Consider the following 20,822-nt stretch of genomic DNA (forward strand, 5'->3'; position numbering starts at 1 on the left):
CTCCCACGCTGCCCCCCCACCCCCACGCACTCGGATCTTCCTGCCAGCGGGGTCTCGGGAGGTGTGTGCTGAGTGGGGGCAGAGCCCTGGCGCCTGTCCTCTCAGCCCTGAGTGCCACTAGGTGTTGACATGGAGGCCCCGGGTCGGGCCCGGCACCTGCCACTGGGCAAATCCATGGAGATCCCCAGCGACTGGACCCCTACCTGGCCCGCTGGCAGGTGTGAGGAGGAAGGAAAGGTGGGGGCCCAGGGTCGGGGCCAAACAGTTCTCCCCAGCCTGTGGAGAGGGCCTCTCAGGAGGACCCTGGTCTGTGGCTGCGTCTGCCCCATAGGAGTCCAGGGACTTGGGCTCCTGGGCCACAGGCAGGAGAGGAGGCAGGGAGGGCCTGCTAGGTGCCCCGGCACTTCCGAGTGCTGCTGATGCCGTCAAACAGGAGCCAGGAATAAAAATAACCGCCTGGCGAGAAAGCAAGGCCCGCCCCACCCCACCCAGCTGGTCTCTATATTTAACGCCTCCCCTGCAGCCTGAAGGTTAGGCAGGGATTTGGGAAGTGGGCTTGCTGCAGGTGCTCGAGTGGCCCAGGCCGGGGTCCTGGGGATGCCCACCCCACTCCCCCAAGGGATCACCAGGACTCTGGGCTACCTTTTCCAGACACCCCTTCCGCCTCGGCTCCCGGCTCACCCATAGCAGTGCCAGGGGCTCACATGTGCCGGGGGGCCTTGCCACCCACAGGAGTGGCCCCTGAGAGTGGAATGTGGCATCCTCCCCAAAGCACCTGTGTGCTGACTCTGGGCAAGGGTGTCGGTGGCTGCTCCAAAGGGTCTCCCAGGCGCCAGGACACGTTTGGTCCACGGTGTGGCCCCTCGGGGTCCTGGGAGCCACTGACTCAGTTCCAGAGACACTTGGAACACACAGCTAACGGGGCTGCGGTCACAAGGCTAAACACTAACACACTGATGGTTGCGAGCCACCGCGGAGACTGAACAGGACTGAATGACTACTAACTACGGAATGCTAACTGCTGAATAACGGCAGTGGCCTGACCACGTCCCCAAAGTGCACGAGTTGTAACTTAATCCCCAATGCAACAGTGTTGGGGGCTGGGGCTTTCGGGAAGGAGTCTGGGTCATAAAGGGTTTGCCCTTCCGAATGGATTTGTGCCCTATAAACAGGACTCGTGGCAGTGGGTTCTCTCTTGCTCTTCCACCTTCTCCCATGTGAGGACACAGCAAGAAGGCCCTACCAGATGGCAGCACCTTGATCCTGGACTTCCTGGCCTCCAGACTGAGAAATAAACTTCTGTTTACTTATAATAATTTATAAATTTATAAAGCAAACTTTATAAAGTAAATTTTTAAATTTAAGTAATGTATAATTACCCAGTCTCAGGTATTCTGTCATAGCACAACAAGCAGGCAAAACACTTGTCAATGGCCGGGTAGCACCAAATGACTTCAAGTACCAAGCATCCTAATTAGTCACAGCCAAGTCGCCCAGCTGTGTGAGTTCACAGTGTGGGGGACGGGGGACAGGGGGCCGTGCACGTGCACAGTGTGCAGGGATGGGGGCTGCGGGGACAGAGGCTACAAGGTAGGCCCCACAAGGCTGGCTGGAGGACCTTGAGAACCTGTGAGGCAACTGGGCACAGAAAGGCCAAGATTCCTGTCCAAGGACACACAGCAAGTAGGGGGGCCTGTGGCCTGTGCTTTCCCTGCCCTCCCCCAGGTCAGGACTTGGGCCCCTCTTCTTGCATCTGAGTCCCTGGTCACAGTGCCCTCCTCACCAACAACCTGGGGGGGGGTGGGGGGAGGGGGAAATGGCTAGTCAAGAGGGCACCAGCCAATCAGGGCTCCCCTGGGGGCAGGCCCCGCCTCTCCTCGACCCCTCCCAGAGCCCCCAGGCCCCGCCCCTCCTTGCCGCCTCCCAGAGCCCCCAGGACCCATCCCTGAGCTGTTTGGGGAGACACAGGCAACCCCTTCTTTGGCTGGCTAGGGTTTCACGAGCCTCGGGAAAGAAGATGCAGCTAAAATTAACCGCTATCAAGCTGTCAGCCCCGGAAATAAACCTGCCTCCCATTGGCTGCCGGTGACGTCACTGCCGGGTTAATAATAGCCGCCGAGTGCCTAACGAACCACCTGTGCATGGGGCACAGCCAGGCCATCACCCCGGGGCCACCGCCGCAGGCAGGTGGAGGCTGGCAGCCCAGAGGCAGACGGGGGCTTGGAGGCAGGGTGGGGAGCAAGGCCAAGGCCGCTCTCTGGCCCCCAGTGTCGCAGGATGACCTCAGCCCTGGCCTGGCCCCAGAGCAGGTGTGGATTCAGTTTCGGGTCACGGAGCATCTCGTCTGCTGGCCCACCTGGGCCCCCTGGACGGCCACCAGGACAAGGCCCTCCCCCGCGGCCATGCCTTGGGGCTGGCTCCCAGGGGACTGAGCATGCCCTTGAGGCAGCGAATTAAACAGTCTCCATGGCAGCAGAGGAGCTCCTGCCTCTGGAGCCTTCCTTAGAGGAGCAGCTCATGTCCCCCCAGATCAGAGAAGCTGGGGCTGGGCTGGCAGCGGGCAAACATGCCTGCAGGTCAGGCCACAGACCAGGGCCAGCCACAGCCCCGACAGCCCACCCTCCAACCCGGTGTCTGGGTGTGCCTGAGGCAGACCTGAGTCTACCAGGGAGGCCCAGGAGGGATGCAGCCCCTCCGCCAGGGGGAAGGGCGGCCTGGCCTGCCACCCCCACCTGCAGGCCCCAGCAGGGAGCGTTGCCATGGTGAGAGGCAGCAGCAGCAGGATGCCCTCCCTCCAGGCCCTGCTGCCCGGGAGCCCAGCACCCACCCTGGTGGGGAGCAGACAGCACGTGCTCCTGCCGCAAGCAGCACTTTCTGGGCTTCTGGGCTTCCAGCTGCAGTCCCTGCTAGCCCCTCCCGGCCCCTGGCCATTACAGCCCATTGCAGGCTGGGAGGCTAAACAGGAGGCCGGGGTCACCGACCAGGGTGGGGTCACCTCTTGCACCCAAGAAGGGCAGCCCCTGGTGCCGGCACAGGGGCGCTGTGCCCTCCAGTGCCCAGAGGCAGAGGGGAGAGCCTGGGTAGGGTCTGCAGACCATTGACCCTACAGCTGCCTCCTCTGGGCCCCGGAGGAAGGGGGGGCCATCAATTGTGTCTCATTCTGCAGCTGGTCCAGAGAGAATGGGGGGTCCAACGTCTGTGGTCAGGTCTGGAGAGAATGGGGGGTCCAGTGTCTGTGGTCAGGTCTGGAGAGAATGGGGGGTTCCAGTGTCTGTGGTTAGGTCTGGAGAGAATGGGGGGTCCAGTGTCTGTGGTCAGGTCTGGAGAGAATGGGGGTTCCAGTGTCTGTGGTCAGGGCCCCCTCAAGGGCCCACTAAAGCAGAGCTCCCTTCCTGGGCCCCACCCAAGGTCCCATCTCCTCTCCTATGTAGCCGGCACCAGGTTCAAGGGGGATCTCTCAAGGTGGGAAATTGCCCTGGGGAACCTGAAGTTCATTAGCAGCTCCGGAGGCCCTGTTTTCACCTCTTTGAATAGCCCTTCCCTCAATTAGGCAGCTGGGAATCTTATGAAGGGAATAACAGGACCCTGCCTGCACCCTGGGGATGAGCCTCCCAGGGGCCGCCGCCCACCATCGCCTCCCACAGAGATTCAGAGCCTCCCCACCCCTGGAGGGACCTCCCCACACCGCCAGGAACCGAGCAGCTGGGCCAGGGCAGGAGGAAGGGCAGGGAGAACACAGAGGGGACATCTGCCTTTTTAAAGACGTGACTTTGAGCATACATAGAGAAAAGTGACACACCGCAAATGTGCCTGATGAGTGACCACCAGGAGAACACACCCAGACCAAGAAACAACATTCCCTCCTGCCCCTCGGTAAAGGTGACTTCTGACAGCACAGATCACGTTTGCCTGTTTTTAAGCTTTATATAAAGGGAACACAATGCACAGTGTGTATCCTTTTGTGTGGCTTCTTTCACACACGACCGTGTCTGTGAGATGCCTCCATGCCGTCCCGTGCAGCAGGCATTTGTTCATTTTCATCACTGTACTGCATTCCACTTCCAGTTCTGAACGACTACAAATAAAGCTGCTACGAACACTTGTGTGCGTGTCTCTTGTGTGGGTGTACCTGCTTAGTACACACCCCAGGATGTTTCAGCCACATGATAGGTGCATTATGCCAACCACTAGTTTATTGTCTCTTGGCTCGAAATTTAACCTTCAATACCTGCTCCACAGCAGTGGACAGAATTACTTTAAGCATTTCTCCTTTACACTGGGCAGATTCATTTTTTTTCTTTTCTTTTTTTCTGAGACAGGGTCTCACTCTGTCCCCCAGGCTGTAGAGTAGTGGCACAATCATGGTTCACCACAGCTTCGGCCTCCCAGGCTCAAGCGATCCTCCCACCTCAGCCTCCCAAGTATTTGGGACTACAGGTACACACCACCACGCCCAGCTAATTTTTGTATTTTTTATAGAGATAGGGTCTTGCCATGTTGCCTAGGCTGGTCTCCAACTCATGGGCTCAAGTGATCCACCCGCCTTCGTCTCCCAAAGCCCTGGGATTACAGACGCGAACCACTGCACCCAGCTGAGATTCACTTTTTTGAGGAAGGCAATAAAGGGTGAATTTGCAGCTGGAAATAAATCAATTGATAATTGGCTTTTACCCCTTGACCGTGGGTTGCATTGTCCTGTTTCTTCGTGTGTCTAGTGATTTTTGACTGAATACTGAACATCGTGTAGAGAGTCTACTCTGCTTCCTCCTCTGAAGCTGTCGGTGTTTGCTTTGCAGGTTGCTTCACTGCTGGGCCCTGTGGACTTGTTCTCATGCTTTGTCAGTGTCGATGTCGAAAGCCCAAAGTGTTTCCCAAGTCCTGCTACCTTGGTAAGACTCAACCCTCAATCTCAGTCTCCCCTGCAGATCTCTGTGGGGCTTGGTCTGAACTTTCGTTAGATGAGTGTGGAGTAGGCATTATTGTACATTGTAGTCCTTTCTCCTCAAAAAAAAAAAAAAAAAAAAAGTAAGGTCTCTCCACTCTAGCCAGGTCCAAATGCCAAATGCCAATGCCGCCCAAGTCTCTCCACTCTGGCCAGGTCCAAATGCCAAATGCCAAAATACTGCCCAACACAACTTGTCCTCTACCATCTTTGTTCTGCTCTAACCTGGGTGAACACAACCTCAGGTGATCCCTGGTGAGTCGCAGCCTTGAGTACTTTCCTCCGAGAAACACTATGGTTTGTGTCCAGCCCATAGAACACAGAAAGGTGATAAGTCACTCCGTGATTGGCTGCATCATTCCAGGCTCTGTCCTGGGGGACGGAGCAGCAAGACACCCCTGCTGTCTGTGAAGATATGGCTGTTGGAAGGCCTGGGAGGGGCCTCGTATCAGGGAACCAGTGAGTGGCCCCAGGCTGCCAGCCAACAAGAAAGCAGGGACCTCAGTCCTACAGCCACAGGGAACTGAATTCTGCCAACAACCACGTGGCCTTCAAAGAGGACCTCAAGCTTCAGAAAGAAATACCAACACCTTGGTGGCACTCTTGAAACCCCGAGCCACCCAGCGGAATTGTGTGTGGGCTCCTGACCCCCCAAAACTGAGAATAAATGCATGTTTTTTAAAGCTACTAAATCGGTGTTGATTGGTTATGCAGTGACGGATAACAGCACAGGGCCTATAGTCACTGCTCTCTGGTGAGCCTCCGGCACCTCCTCACCCTCAGCCACAGGCTTGCAGAGGTCCCAAGCACTCCCCACCAGCAACATGCACACCTAAGCCCCTCACTCCAGTCTCTGCCTCTCATCCCAGGGGGACCGCCGTGCTCTGCCTGGAGCCCTGCTTGTGGGGTTATGGCCAAGGAGAGCCGGGAGTGTGGGCGCCTCCAAGCACCCTCTCGGTCTTGTGCTGTCCTCACCCCACTGCCTGAAGAGAGCGGCGCACGAATTTTGTCTGGTCCAGAGTCGTTTCTGGAGTGAGACGTACCTGGCAGCAGCTACTCCCCCACAACTGGAATCAGCGGTTGACTCCACATCAATACAAAGACAAGGTTACTTCAGTCTTTTAATTTTTATATTTTATTGTTTTACTATTTTCACAGTATATACATTGGGCCTGTCTTTTTAAAAATCTTTTATGACACTGAAACCTTTGAAGAATGCAAACCGCTTGTTTTGTAGATCATCCCCGCGTTGAGCGTTCCTGACATTTCTGCATGAACAGATTGGCACCAAGAGCCAGGCATCCTTCCCAGCACTCGGGACGCTGGCTGCCCACCAGCGGCAACGGTACCTTTGATCCTCTGGTTAAACTGGCATCCACAAGCTTCTCACAGTAAAGTTACCACTTTGCCCTTTGTAACTGATAAGTAAGCCGGGCACGGTGGCTGACACCTGTAATCCCAGCACTTTGGGAGGCCAAGGCGGGTGGATCACTTGAGCCCAGGAGTTCAAGACCAGCCCGGCCAAAATGGTGAAACCCCATCTCTACTAAAAATTCAACAATTAGCCAGGTGTGGTAGCACATGCTGGTATTCCCAGCTACTCAGGAGGCTGAGTCACGAGAATCGCTGGATCCCGGGAGGCAGAGGTTGCAGTAGCCAAGATCATGCCACTGCACTCCAGCCTGGGTGACAGAGTGAGTGAGAATCCGTCTCAAAAAAAAAACCTGAAAATTAACAAGGAAGTACTTTTGATACCGGTGGCCAGGGGAGGTCCCCAAATGCGAATGGGACCTTGACCCAGGCCAGTGTCCCGCCTCTTAACACCATCACAAAACGAATTCAAGGATGAGTTAAAAAATAATGAAAGTAGAGATTTATTGCAAAGCAAAAAGTACACCCTCCAGAAAGCAGAGTGTGGCTGGGTGTGAAGGCTCACGCCTGTAATCCTAACACATTGGGAGGCTGAGGCAGGAGTTCGAGATCAGCCTGGGCAACATAGTGAGACCCTGCCTCATAAAAATAAACAGGCAAATAGAAAAAAAAGTCAAAGAAGAAAGGGGAGTCTGGGTGTTCTCAAGAAAGTGAGTCGTGAGGCAGGGTTTGGGGCCCCTACCTTTAATGGGTTTCTTTAACCAAGGAGTGGAATATTCATAAAGATTTCTGGAAAAAGGTCAAGATTTCTAGGAACTGTGGTGCCACCCTTTTTTACACCAAATATGTGTGTTCCTGGAACTGTCATGGCACTGCCGAGTGTGATTTGTGTGTTGATGAGCATATAATTAGGTCACCGGTGAAACCCAGGTCAAGTCCGCTGCCATGTGGGTCCAGTCGTCTCGGCCAGCGTGGCCCAGTGGATCCAGTCATCTTGTCCAGCTTGGCCCAGTGGGTCCAGTAGTCTCGGCCCAGCTCGGCCCAGTGGGTCCAGTCGTCTCGGCCAGCATGGCCCACTGGGTCCAGTCATCTTGTCCAGCTTGGCCCAGTGGGTCCAGTCATCTTGTCCAGCTTGGCCCAGTGGGTCCAGTCGTCTCGGCTCAGCTCGGCCCAGTGGGTCCAGTCGTCTCGGCCAGTGTGGCCCAGTGGGTCCAGTCATCTCGGCCCAGCTCGGCCCAGTGGGTCCAGTCGTCTCAGCCAGCGTGGCCCAGTGGGTCCAGTCATCTTGTCCAGCTCGGCCCAGTGGGTTCAGTCGTCTCAGCCCAGCTCGGCCCAGTGGGTCCAGTCGTCTCGCCTCAGCGTGGCCCAGTGGGTCCAGTCGTCTCGGCCCAGCTCGGCCCAGTGGGTCCAGTCGTCTCGGCCCAGCTCAGCCCAGTGGGTCCAGTCGTCTCGGCCCAGCTTGGCCCAGTGGGTCCAGTCGTCTCGGCCAGCTTGGCCCATGTCCTGGTCTTCAGTGTCTGGTCACCCCCTGGCCTCTGCAGCTTTTTCAACAGCTCTCTTTTGATAGCCATGAAACTGCTGCCTGGAATCATCTGTTCTCCTGCGGCCACCCTGTTGTAGTCCTGTCTCACTTTGGGTTAGGTAAATGTCCTGTCCCTCATCAGAATCCATCTCTGGACTTAGCATTCGTGGATGATTCATGGATCAGTGTTTACTACGATGGCTGTGTGTCTTAAATCATTGTTTTATCTGTCGTTATTTTTTTGAATTATCACACAGTAAGTTGACTTTTTTGGAAGATGTACGACTCTGTGAATATTCACACACACATATCGCCACCGCCGCACTCAGGAAGCAGGACATCCCACGACTCGGAAATCTCCCCAGACGTACCGTTTGCGGTCACCCCTCCTCTTCCCCCTGGAAACCCCATTTGTTCTAAGAATGTCGGATGAGGCCCAGGACATAGACGCACCGGGTTGCGTTGAGGTCTGGCTTTTCTGACTTGGCACAGCGCTGTGGACACCCACCCAGGGGGTTTCACGGATCGACGACTCGTTCCTTCTATCACTCAGCAGTATCTCGTACACGACACACCACAGTCTCTGTTCACCCGCAGAAGAACACCTGCAACGCTTCCAGGTTGGGCAGCTATGAATAGAGCTCCCATAAACATCTGTGTACCATCCTTTAACGTAAACCTGTTTGAATTTGTCTTGGATAAATGCTCAGAAGCGGAATTGCTGGGTCATACGCCAGGCGCAGGTCTCCCTTCACCAGAAGCTGCCGACCTGGCTTCGGGAGGGAAACCCGCGCCGTCTGCACCCCCAGGGGAGTTCCCGGAGCCTCACGGCCGCTGCAGCACTTGGCGTCCTTGGTGTCTGGAAATTTTTTTTTTTTTTTTTCAGCTGCTCTCATAGGTGGCCTCTCATGGTGCTTTTAATTTGCATTTCCCTAATGTTGTTGAAGAACATTTCATGGGCTAGTTAGTACACGGTCTTTGGTGAAGCTCCCATTAAGTCTTTTATCCCTTTTTTTTTTTTTTTTTTTTTTTTTTTTGGAGATGGAGTTTTGCTCTTGTCGCCCAGGCTGGAGTGCAGTGGTGCGATCTTGGCTCACTGTAACCTCCGCCTCCCAGGTTGAAGCGATTCTCCTGCCTCAGCCTCCTGAGTAGCTGGGATTACAGGCGTGCACCACCACCCTGGCTAATTTTTTTTTTTTTTTTTTTAAATAGAGACAGGGTTTCTCCATGTTGCCCAGGCTGGTCTCGAACTCCTGACCTCAGGTGATCCGCCTGCCTCGGCCTCCCAAAGTGCTGGGATTATAGGCGTAAACGACTGCACCCATCCTTTTATCCTTTTTTAAAAACAGCTTTATTGAGATATCATTTACATGCCATAATATTCGCCCATTTAAAGTGCATGATGCAATGGCTCTTAGCATATTTACAAAGCCGAGCAACCATCACCATAATCTAATTTTAGAACATTTCATCACCCTGAAAAGAAACCTTGTACCATTTAGTAATCAGTCCCCATTCCTCCTCCACCTCTAACCAAGCCCTGGGCAACCACTCATCTGCCTTCTGGCTCCATGCATTTGCCTGTTCTGGGCGTTTTGTATGAATGGAACCGTGCGCAGTGTGTGGTCTTTGCTGACTGGCTGCTTCTGGGTTTGGTTTCTCTGCGTTGCAGCCTGCGTCAGTGCTTTCTTCTTTCTTATTGCCAAACAATCCTCTGCTGTAGGGACGGGCCACATTTTGTTCATCATTCATCAGTTGATGGACATTTGGGTTGTTTCCACTTTTTTTTGAGACAGAGTCTTGCTCTGTGGTCCAGGCTAGAGTGCAGTGGTGCAATCTCGGCTCACTGCAACCTCTGCCTCCAGGGTTCAAGTGATTCTCCTGCCTCAGCCTCCCAAGTAGCTGGGATTACAGGCACCTGCTACCACACTCGACTAATTTTTGTATTTTTAGTAGAGACAGGGTTTCGCCATGTTAGCCAGGCTGGTCTCGAACTCCTGACCTCAGGTGATCCGCCCACCTTGGCCTCCCAAAGTGCTGAGATTACAGGCATGAGCCACTGCGCCCAGCCTGTTTCCACTTTTTAGCTAACATGAATAATGCTCCATGGTGGTACAAGATTTTTGTGTGTGGACACGTTTTCATTTATCCCGGGTAGATATTGAAAAGCAAAATCCTGTGACTATATTTAACCTTTTGAGGAACTGCCAAAATGTTTTCCAAAGTGGTTACACCATTTCACATTCCCAGCAGCTGTGTAGCAGGGTTTCCATTCCTCTGCTTTTATTATTGTGTGTCTTTTTATCAGAGCTCTGCTGGGTGTGAAGTGTTGTCTCGTTGGGGTTTGGATTTGCATTTCCCTGATGACTAACCCTATGGATCTTTCCGTGTACCTTTTAGCCATTTGCATGTCTTTTTTGCAGAAATGTCTATTCAAATCCTTGACCTTTCTTTTTTTTTTTTTTTTTTTTTTTGAGATGGAGTCTCACTCTGTTGTCCAGGCTGGAGTGCAGTGGTGCAATCTCGACTCACTGCAACCTCTGCCTCCCAGGTTCAAGTGATTCTCCTGCCTCAGCCCCCCAGGTAGCTGGGACTACAGGCACGCACCATCATGCCCAGCTAAATTTTGTATTTTTTGTAGAGACAGGGTTTCGCCATGTTGGTCAGGCTGGTTTCGAATTCCTGACCTCGTGATCCGCCCGCCTAGGCCTCCCAAAGTGCTGGGATTACAGGCGTGAGTCACGGCACCCAGCCCCTTGGCCAAGTTTTCAATTGAATTGTTTATTTTTATTTTTTGGTGTTGAGTCTTGAGAGTTTTCTATGTATTGTGGATACAAGTCCTTTGTCAGTTCTGTGATTTGCACATATTTTCTCCAAGTCTGTGGCTTGTCTTTCTAATCTCTTAACAGGATCATTCACAATACAAGTTTTTTATTTCAGTGAAGCCCAGTTTATCCATATTTTTCTTAAATGGATCATGCTTTTAATATTGGCTGCTCAGGTCACAAAGATTATCTCTTGTACTTTCTTCTAGATGTTTTATAGTTTACATTTTATATTTAGATACATTATCCATTTGTATAGTTAATCTTTGTATAATATGTGAGATTTAGGTCAAGGTTTTTGTTTGGTTGGTTTTTTTTTGTTGTTGTTGTTTTGTTTTGTTTTGTTTTTTTGCATGTGAATGTCAAATTCTTCCAGCACCATTTGTTGAAAAGATTATACTCTTTTTTTTTTAAACAAAGACTCACTCTGTTGCCCAGGGTGGAGTGCAGTGGCATGATCTCAGCTCACTGCAACCTCTGCCTCTCGAAACAAGGACTCACTCTGTTGCCCAGGGTGGAGTGCAGTGGCATGATCTCAGCTCACTGCAACCTCTGCCTCTCGAAACAAGGACTCACTCTGTTGCCCAGGGTGGAGTGCAGTGGCATGATCTCAGCTCACTGCAACCTCTGCCTCTCGAAACAAGGACTCACTCTGTTGCCCAGGGTGGAGTGCAGTGGCATGATCTCAGCTCACTGCAACCTCTGCCTCTCGAAACAAGGACTCACTCTGTTGCCCAGGGTGGAGTGCAGTGGCATGATCTCAGCTCACTGCAACCTCTGCCTCTCGAAACAAGGACTCACTCTGTTGCCCAGGGTGGAGTGCAGTGGCATGATCTCAGCTCACTGCAACCTCTGCCTCTCGAAACAAGGACTCACTCTGTTGCCCAGGGTGGAGTGCAGTGGCATGATCTCAGCTCACTGCAACCTCTGCCTCTCAGGGTCAAGCGATCCTCCCACCACAGCTTCCTGAGTAGCCGGGACTGTAGGCACGTGCCATGAAGCCCAGCTATTTTTTGTAGAGACAAGTTCTCACCATGTTGCCCCTGCTGGTCTCTAACCCCTGGGCTCAAGTGATCCGCCCGCCTCAGTCTCCCAAAGCGCTGGGATTGCATGCGTGAGCCACTGTGCCCGGCAGAAAAGATGATACTTGCTCTGTCAAATCACTGTAGTGCCTTTCTCCGAGAACATTTGGTCACATTTGTGTGAGGCTGTCTCTGGACTCCATCCTGTTACACTGATGTCTGTATCTGTCTCCTCACCAAGACCTCACTGTCTTGTTTTTTTTTTTTTTGAGACAGAGTCTCACTATGTCGCCAGGCTGGAGTGCAGTGGCACGATCTCAGCTCACTGCAACCTCCGCCTCCTGGGTTCAAGCGATTCTCCCGCCTCAGCCTCCCAAGTAGCTGGGATTACAGGCACACGCCACCATGCCCAGCTAATTTTTGTATTTTTAGTAGAGACGGGGTTTCACCATGTTGGGCAGGATGGTCTCGATCTCCTGACCTCGTGATCCACCTGCCTTGGCCTCCCAAAGTGTTGGGATTACAGGTGTGAGCCACCACTCCCGGCCCTCACTGTCTTGTTTTGTTTTATTCTGTTATTTTTGTTTTTCTAAGACATCTTGTTATCGCACACTGTGTTCAATATTGCGATTTTGTAGCAATTTCTAAAATAAGATCATGGCCGGGTGCAGTGGCTCACGCCATTAATCCCAGCACTTCGGGAGCCTGAGGCGGGCAGATCCCTGAGCCCAGGAGTTCGAGACCAGCCTGGCCAACATGGTGAAACCCCGTCTCTACTAAAACTACAAAAATTAGCGGGGCGTGGTGGTACAACCCTGTAATCCCAACTACTCGGGAGGCTGAGGCACGAGAATCGCTTGAACCCAGGAGGATGCAGTGAGCCAAGATTGCACCACCGCACTCCAGCCTGGGCAACAGAGTCAGACTCCATTTCAAAAATATAAAATAAAATAAAAAGTAAAATAAAATAAAATGAGGTCGTATATGGAAAGAATAGTCTTTTCAACAAATGACGTTAGAAAATCTGCATATCCACCTGCAATATAATGAAACCCGCTCTTCCCTCACCTGTCAATCAATATCATGAAGCCGGCTCTTCCCTCATCTGTCTATCAATACGATGAAGCCGGCTCTTCCCTCACCTGTCTATCAATACGATGAAGCCGGCTCTTCCCTCACCTGTCTATCAATATGATGAAGCCGGCTCTTCCCTCACCTGTCTATCAATATGATGAAGCCGGCTCCTCCCTCACCTGTCAATCAATATAATGAAGCCGGGCTCTTCCCTCACCTATATATCAATATGTGATCTAATAAAAATATACTACTATTTGAAGAAACCATAGGTGTAGGCTGGACACAGCGGCTCATGCCTATAATCCCCCAGCTGTTTGGGAGGCTAAGATGGGAGGATCACTTGAGCCCAGGAGTTCAAGACCAGCTTGGGCAACATAGAAAGACCACATCTCTACAAAAAAGTAAGAAATTAGCTGAGAGTGGTTGTGTGCCCCTGTAGTCCCAGCTACCAGGGAGGCTGAGATGGAAGGATCCCTTGAGCGTTGGAGGTCAAGGCTGCAGTGAGCCGAGAATGTGCCATTGCCCTCCAGCCTGGGCAACAGAGGAAGACTGTGTCTCGAAAAAAAAAAAAGAAAAATAAGTAAATTGTTCATGACCTTCTTAGATAAGACACTAAAACCACAAGCAAAGTAAGAAAAGGTAGGTAACTGGACTTTGCCAAAATTAAAAACTTTTGAGCATCAAAGGACACTGTCAAGAGAATGAAAAGAGAATCTACAGAATGGGGGAAAACATTTGTGAATCACAGCAGATAAGGGTCCAGCATTCCGAATATACAAAGGACTCTTACAACTCAACAATACAAAGACAAAAACCCAATGTAAAATGGGCAAAGGGTCCGAATAAACATTTATCCAAAGAAGATGCCCAAATAGTCGATAAGCAGATACAAAGACACTCAATATCATTAGTCATTAGGAAAATGCAAATCAAAACCACAGTAAGACACCACTTCACACTCTCTGAGGTGGCCATAATCAGAAATATGAAAAATATCAAGGTTGGCAAAAATGTGGAAAAATGGGAAGCCTCTTCCATTGTTGGTAGCAACATAAAATGTTCCAGCCACTGCAGAAAACAGTCTGGCAGTTCCTCAGTAAGTTAAACATAGACAGCAATGTGTGAGCCAGCAATTCCACTCCTAAGTACAGACCCAAAAGAGTTGAAAACAGGTATTCAAACAAAAACTTGTACATGGAATGTTTGCAACAGCACTATTTATAATATCCAAAAGGTGGAAACAACTGACGTCCATAAATGGATGAATGGAGAGAGAAATGTGGTCTATCCATACAAAGGAATGCTATTCAGCCACAAAAAATGAATCTAGAAAACTGGGTGAAGAAACCAGAAACAAAAGGCACAACTCGTATGATTCCATTTGTATGATGTGTTCAGAATAGGTAAATTCAGAGACACAGAAAGCATATTAGTGGTTGCCAGGGGCTGGGGACGGGGACAGGGGAAGAGACTGTTTAATGGGTGTGGTTTCCTTTTGGGGAGATTAAATGTTTTGGAACTAGTCAGAGGTGATGGGTGCACTGCATTGTGAGTGTTCCATGATGCTACTGAATTGCATATTTTGAAATGCTTAATTTTATGATATGGGAATTTTACCTCAACAAAAATTATTGAGGTAGCATAATTTCTCTATATCATTATCTTTGACATAGAGTCTCGCTCTGTCACCCAGGCTGGAGTGCAGTGGTGTGATCTTGGCTCACTGCAACCTCCACCTCCCAGGTTCAAGCAATTCTTCTGCCTCAGCCTCCTGAGTAGCTGGGATTACAGGTGTGCACCACCAGGCCTGGCTAATTTTTGTATTTTTTGTAGAGACGGGGTTTCACCATGTTGGCCAGGCTGGTCTTGAACTCCTAACCTCAAGTGATCCGCCTGCCTCAGCCTCCCAAAGTGCTGGGATTATAGGCGTGAGGCTCCGCACCTGGCCTCTGTATCGTTATTTTCCAAAATTGTTGTAGTTGTTCTAGTTCATCTTTCCATTTTAATTGTGGGAACTGCTTGTCTATATCTTCAGAAAATGTGGCTGAGATTTTTACTGGAATTGCATTTAATGTATAAATCAACATGGCAAAAATCAGTATCTCTACTGTTGAGTCCAAAACCCAGGAACACAGCATGTCTCTCCGTTTACCTGGGTCTTGATACTTTAACATTTCATTTTTTTAAATTTCTGATTCTAACTGTACATTGCGGGTAGAAATACTGTATTAGTTTGTCCTTGCACTGCTATAAAGAACTACCTAAGACTGGGTAATTTATAAAGAAAAGAGGTTTAATTGACTCACAGTTCTGTAGGCTGTACAGGAGGCCTCAGGGAACTTACAATCATGGTGAAAGGCAAAGGGGAAGCAAGCACATCTTCATGTGGCAGCAGGAGAGAGAGAGTGAAGGGGGAGTTGCTACACACTTTCAAACCACCAGGTCTCGTGAGAACTCTATAACCAGACAGCACTCGGGAATGGTGCTAAACCATTAGAAACCACCAACATGAGGCCGGGCGCAGTGGCTCACGCCTGTAACCCCAGCACTTTGGGAGGCCGAGGCAGGCGGATCACGAGGTCAGGAGTTTGAGACCAGCCTGGCCAATATGGTGAAACCCCGTCTCCACTAAAAATACAAAAAAAAAAAAAAAAAAATAGCCAGGCATGGTGGCGGGCGCCTATAGTCCCAGCTACGCAGGAGGCTGAGGCAGGAGAATTGCTTGAACCCAGGAGGTGGAGGTTGCAGTGAGCTGAAATCGGGCCACTGCACTCCAGCCTGGGGGACAAAGCGAGACTCTGTCTCAAAAAAAAAAAAAAAAAAAAAGAAAGAAAGAAAGAAAATAGAAACCACCCTCATGACCCAATCACCTCCCACCAGGCTCCACCTCCAACACTGGGGATCACAATTCAACATGCAGTTGGGGACTCACAGCCAAATCATGTCAAATACAATGGATTTTTGCATGTTGACTTTGTATATTGCAATCTTGCTAACCCCACTTATTCATTGAGTTTGCTTTTTTGTAGATTCCTTGGGATTTTCTACATAGACAATCATGTTGTCTGGTAATCGGGACAGGTTTATTTCTTCATTTTCAATCTGTATGCCTGCACTTTGCTTCTCTTATTTTACTGGCTAAGACTTCTAATAGATAGCTTTGTTGTTGTTGTTATTGTTTTTGTTTTTTGAGACAGGGTCTCACTGTGTCACCCAGGCTGGAGTGCAGTGGCATGATCTCGGCTCACTGCAACCTCCACTTCCTGGGTTCAAGCAATCCTGCCTCAGTCTCCTGAGTAGCTGGGACTACTGGCACGCACCACCACACCTAGCATTTTTTTGTTTGTTTGTTTGTTTGTTTGTTTGTTTTTTAGCAGAGATGGGGTTTCACCACCTTGGCCAGGCGGGTCTTGAACTCATGACTTCCAGTGATCCACCCGCCTTGGCCTCCCAAAGTGCTGGGATTACAGTTGTGAGCCACCGCGCCCAGCTGGTAAATGGTGATAATAGGAGTAGGAGTGGATGCGCTCGTCCTGCTCTCAGTCCTGGGAAAAGGATTCTCTCACCTCAGTACAGCGCTGGCTGTAAATACTTCAACAGAGCTCTTTCTTAGATTGAAGAAGTTGTTTTCTGTTCCTGCTTTGCCGAGATGTTCACCATGAACGCACGCTAAACTTTGTCAAATGCTCACTGTCCATCGCTTGACGTAAGGGGCTTACAACTGCATGTTGGTGCATTTTTACAAATCCCAGCATCTGTGCCATCTCCGTGTTAGCATTTGCGGACTGTTTTTTTCCATTTATTTGTTTTTTCGGGGTTTTTCTGAGATGGAGTTCACTCTTGTTGCCCAGGCTGGAGTGCAATGGTGCAATCTCAGCTCACTGCAACCTCCACCTCCCGGTTTCAAGTAATTCTCCCGCCTCAGCCTCCTGAGTAGTTGGGATTACAGGCACGCACCACCACGCCTGGCTAATTTTGTATTATTATTATTATTATTATTATTTTTGGAGATGGAGTCTTGCTCTGTCGCCCAGGCTGGAATGGTGTGATCTCAGCTCACTGCAACCTCCACCTCCCGGGTTCAAGAGATTCTCCTGCCTCAGCCTCCCAAGTAGCTGGAATTACAGGTGCCCAACACCATGCCCGGCTAATTTTTGTATTTTTAGTAGAGATGGGATTTTGCCATGTTGGTCAGGCTGGTCTCAAACTCCTGACTTCAGGTGATCTGCCTGCCTCAGCCTCCCAAAGTGCTGGGATTACAGGCATGAGCCACCATGCCCGGCAACTGAGATTTTCCTGGTTCACTTATGCCAAGTAATTTTGGATTTTATCCTAAAGTGTAGGCTTTTTTTTTTTTTTTTTTTTTTTTTTTTTTTTTTTTTTGAGACGGAGTCTCGCTCTGTCACCCAGGCTGGAGTGCAGTGGCGCGATCTTGGCTCACTGCAAGCTCCACCTCCTGGGTTCACACCATTCTCCTGCCACAGCCTCCCAGGTAGCTGGGACTACAGGCGCCCGCCACCACGCCCGGCTAATTTTTTTGTATTTTTTTAGTGGAGATGGGTTTTCACCATGTTAGCCAGGATGGTCTCGATCTCCTGACCTCGTGATCCGCCCACCTCGGCCTCTCAAAGTGCTGGGATTACAGGCGTGAGCCACCATGCCCGGCCTCGTTTTCCATTTAAGTTGAGACTTTCCTGGTTCAGTTATGCCAAGTAATTTTGGATTTTATCCTAAGTCCAGGGTTTTATTCTTTTTAGAGACGGGGTCTCTCTCTGTCACCCAGGCTGGAGAGCAGGTGCCATCGTAATTCACTGCAGCTTCCAGCTCCTGGGCTCCAGTGACCCTCCTGCCTCAGCTTCCCGAGTGGCTGGGACCACAGCGCGTGGCTCTTTGATGAATAAACACTCCTTGGTTTGCTGTTTGCCTTTGGTTACATTCCAAAGCACCGACATGGTTGTTTCTGACTTTTGTTTAGATTTACAGGTACATTTTGGGGAGAGGGTTTGTTGACCTCCTCACCCCTCCACTCTGGAAATCTTTAATATATTTTATTATGCAATTCGATCTTCCATCCAATATACATATTGGACGCCTGCCTCCTGCATGGCTGGCTCTGCCTCAGCCACTGGGACCCAGGGTGAACAGATACACCACCTTCTCCCACAGTGCTTGTGTAACCACCAAGCCAATGTCCTGAGTTACTTCCAACAGTGAAAGGTACAGGGATTAATAAGGAACATTCACTGAGCACCTGCCCCGTGCCAGATACTGGTCCAAGCACCTGCAGGAAGCATCTTACCCTCAAGGTGGCTACAGGAGTTAGCTATGCCCGTCTCACGGGCAGGGACACTGAGGAACAGGCAGCTTTGGCTGCTGCCCCCCTGACTTCACCTGCCACATCAGGTGCCGCCGGCATAGCAGGCCTTCATCAAATATTAGTCAGCACTTCTGTTTTCTTCTGCAGGTGGTGACACCATCTAAGAGGCACTGGCCAGAGAGCTGGGCAGCAGCTGCCACCTGGGATGAAGATGGGCAGAGCTGGGCCACCAGGGCCATGGTGTGAACACACCACTCTCCCTCCAGGGGCCGACCAAGTAGCTCCGGGGGTCCAACCCTGGCTCCGGCTTTGGCAGAACTCTCACCTCGCCCCCAGACACCTGTGGGAGGAGCACAGTGCAGGTGGCGATGGCTCCCAGGGGCCGAGCAAGGCTGTGAGCCTCCACACTAGGGGCCTCTCCCATCTAGTCCTCCCCACGCGCTGGGATTAACACATTCTTAACATATATATCTTAACCCAACCATAACACGGTGCCACCATCGTCCCGTCCACAAGGGAGGAGACAGTGGCTACAGGGTGGCAGGCAGCCCTTACAAGTGGGACTGGAAGCCTTTCCCTCCCGCCCTGTGGGAAGCCTGTGGCCATCCCCGCCCTCGTCCAGCTGTGCCCTGTCCTCTCCAGCTGACCGTCCCCGTCAATCTCATCCCTGCCAATGATCACATCCCAGCAGCAACCAGGCCTGAACCGGCCTCCTATAGCTTGCGCACAATGCATCTTCCGTCCGCTTAGCTTTTCTGTCCCCATTTCCTACAGCCGGGGAGGCTCGGGTGCAGTGTCTCTCCTTGCTCCTGCTTCCTGACCCAGAGCCCAGACCTGAGACTTCCCAAAAGCCCCCAGACACACCAAGGGCACCGCCGAACCCCTCAGAGCCAGGGGAGAGGAGAGCTAGCGTTCCCTGAGCTCACCTTGCCTGGTGGCACGGGTCCCCTCTGTCTGCGGCCACTGTCATGGGAGAAGCCAGGCTCAGCCACTGGCAAGAGCAGGCAGCCAGCAAGAGGTGGATGTGGGTCCAAGCCCAGGCCACACGGCTCCCAGCAAGAGCCACGGCCAGGGGCCAGTCGGCAGCCCCTCTGCCCGACAAGGATGTGGGCCAGCGTCGTCTGCACTTCAGAGGAGACGAGAACCAGGAGGCAGCCCCTGAGGGCATCCCGCGGGTCCTCACAGAGGCTGTGTTCTCCCACCTTGGCCAGGATGCCCCGGGAACACCATGCAGCGTCTCTGAGGCTTCCTGTGCAGAGGGGCTCACAGAGCCCCCACCAGCCTGGTTTAGTAAATGCAGTTTTTACCTTTTCACTTTAAAGGAAAATGAAAATTCCTCCTTTCAGACGCTCTGTGACTGATGTTGACCGGTGTTGACTGGTGAGGTTGAGAATGAGGTGAGCTGGGTCAGGCCGGCCTAGAGGGAAGCGGGTGACCTGAAAGGCCGTGCTGTCAGGCGTGGTCGGCAGTCGGCCCCACGGCTCCTTCAGGGTGGGCTTGGGCCACAGACACCTCACCAGGGTCTCCCGTCCCTGGGCGGCTGCATATGGGTCCAAGCAAGCCACAAAGGCTGTGCCAGCCAAGCCCAACGCAGGCCGCCCCTACAGTCCCTGCCCGGCCCTGCACCCTCCCCACCCCTTCCCAGGTGCTGATCACCAGTACTCACTCTGCACCCCAAACCCCAAACCCCGTCTCAGCGTCTGCCCCTGAGGACCCTCTGAGTGTCAACCCAACTGACCCGTCTGCCTCATCAGTGACCCCTCGGGGCTGCACACCTCTCCCATCGCAGGTCCTGGCACTGCTCTCCGGCACTGAGCTCCCCCTCCCAGGTGGGGCTCAGGCGGTTTCCTGCCCTCCGTCCTTAGATCTCAGCTGAAACCTGAGCCCTCCCCGCCAGCCTCTGCACTGCTCCCCACGGGAAGGCCGTTCTCCCTTGGTTTACCGTTCCCTGCGCTTGGCTCGGCCATGTGCACATAGTAGGTGCTTAACACACTCGTGCAATGAACACACAGAGCGGTGCAGGGCCCAGGACAGCGCCTTCCCCACGTGCTCAGGGGGCACAAGGGCGTCCCTCCAAGTCTTGCTCAGGGGCCTCCCAGGGTCCCTGCCCAGCTCTGGGTCCTCACTGAGCACCCGGCGAGGACAGAGTACGGCATCCGTTGGCCTCGATCTCCGGAACAACACGGGCACACGGCCGTCCCAGCCAGCAACGAGAGCCACGAAACAAATCCACCCGGGCTGACTCCCGAAGCCCTCGGACTGCGCCGCCCCACGGACCTCCCGGACCCTCTCTTCCACGGGGAAGACACCGCCCAGCCAGGACCGGGTGTATAAAGAAACGGGATTTCCGTAGGGGCAGGCCGATTTCCCCTGCGGGGCCGAGGGAGGTGTGGGGAGGATTCAGCGGGTGGGGGGGAGGAGGAGAGGGAGGACGCCTTTCTACCTGGGAAGGGAAAACGCGCCCCCTCCTGATTGGCATGGCGGACCGTCCCCAGGGCCCCAGGGCCCTGCCGGGAACGCTCTGAGCTCCCCAAACATGGGGTCTCTGAGCAGTGGGGCCCAGCCTCTGCCTCCAGCGACTGGAGACTCACCTCACCCACCCAAATCCGCCCCCCTCTCCGTCTGGGCCCCGCCTCCCACTGCCCCTCCATCCGCCCACCCTTTCACCGCCCCCTGCGGGCAGCAGGCGCGTCCTGGGGCTGGGGAACCGGAGTGCAGGTTCCGGAGCTGCCAGAGCTGTGAGGGG

General features: G+C 52.4%; 2 long non-coding RNA genes across 3 annotated transcripts; one reads left to right on the forward strand and one right to left on the reverse strand.

The window, feature by feature from the left end:
- The first annotated feature begins 1,903 nt into the window (after window positions 1–1,903).
- LOC104003654 (uncharacterized) lies at window positions 1,904–19,425 on the forward strand. Of its 2 annotated transcripts, none has more exons than XR_008541335.2 (3): window positions 1,904–2,309; window positions 4,797–4,889; window positions 18,224–19,425. It is a non-coding gene; the product is annotated as an uncharacterized LOC104003654 (long non-coding RNA). The 2 variants fall into 2 exon arrangements; XR_676363.4 differs by lacking the exon at window positions 18,224–19,425 and adding an exon at window positions 5,252–5,656.
- LOC134809156 (uncharacterized) lies at window positions 17,476–20,709 on the reverse strand. The gene is made up of 2 exons (XR_010154165.1): window positions 19,003–20,709; window positions 17,476–18,416 (listed from the first exon to the last, which is right to left on the reverse strand). It is a non-coding gene; the product is annotated as an uncharacterized LOC134809156 (long non-coding RNA).
- Between the last annotated feature and the right edge of the window lie 113 nt (window positions 20,710–20,822).

This window comes from Pan troglodytes, chromosome 21, assembly GCF_028858775.2.
Source record: "Pan troglodytes isolate AG18354 chromosome 21, NHGRI_mPanTro3-v2.0_pri, whole genome shotgun sequence".
NCBI classification, from domain to species: Eukaryota; Metazoa; Chordata; class Mammalia; order Primates; family Hominidae; genus Pan; species Pan troglodytes.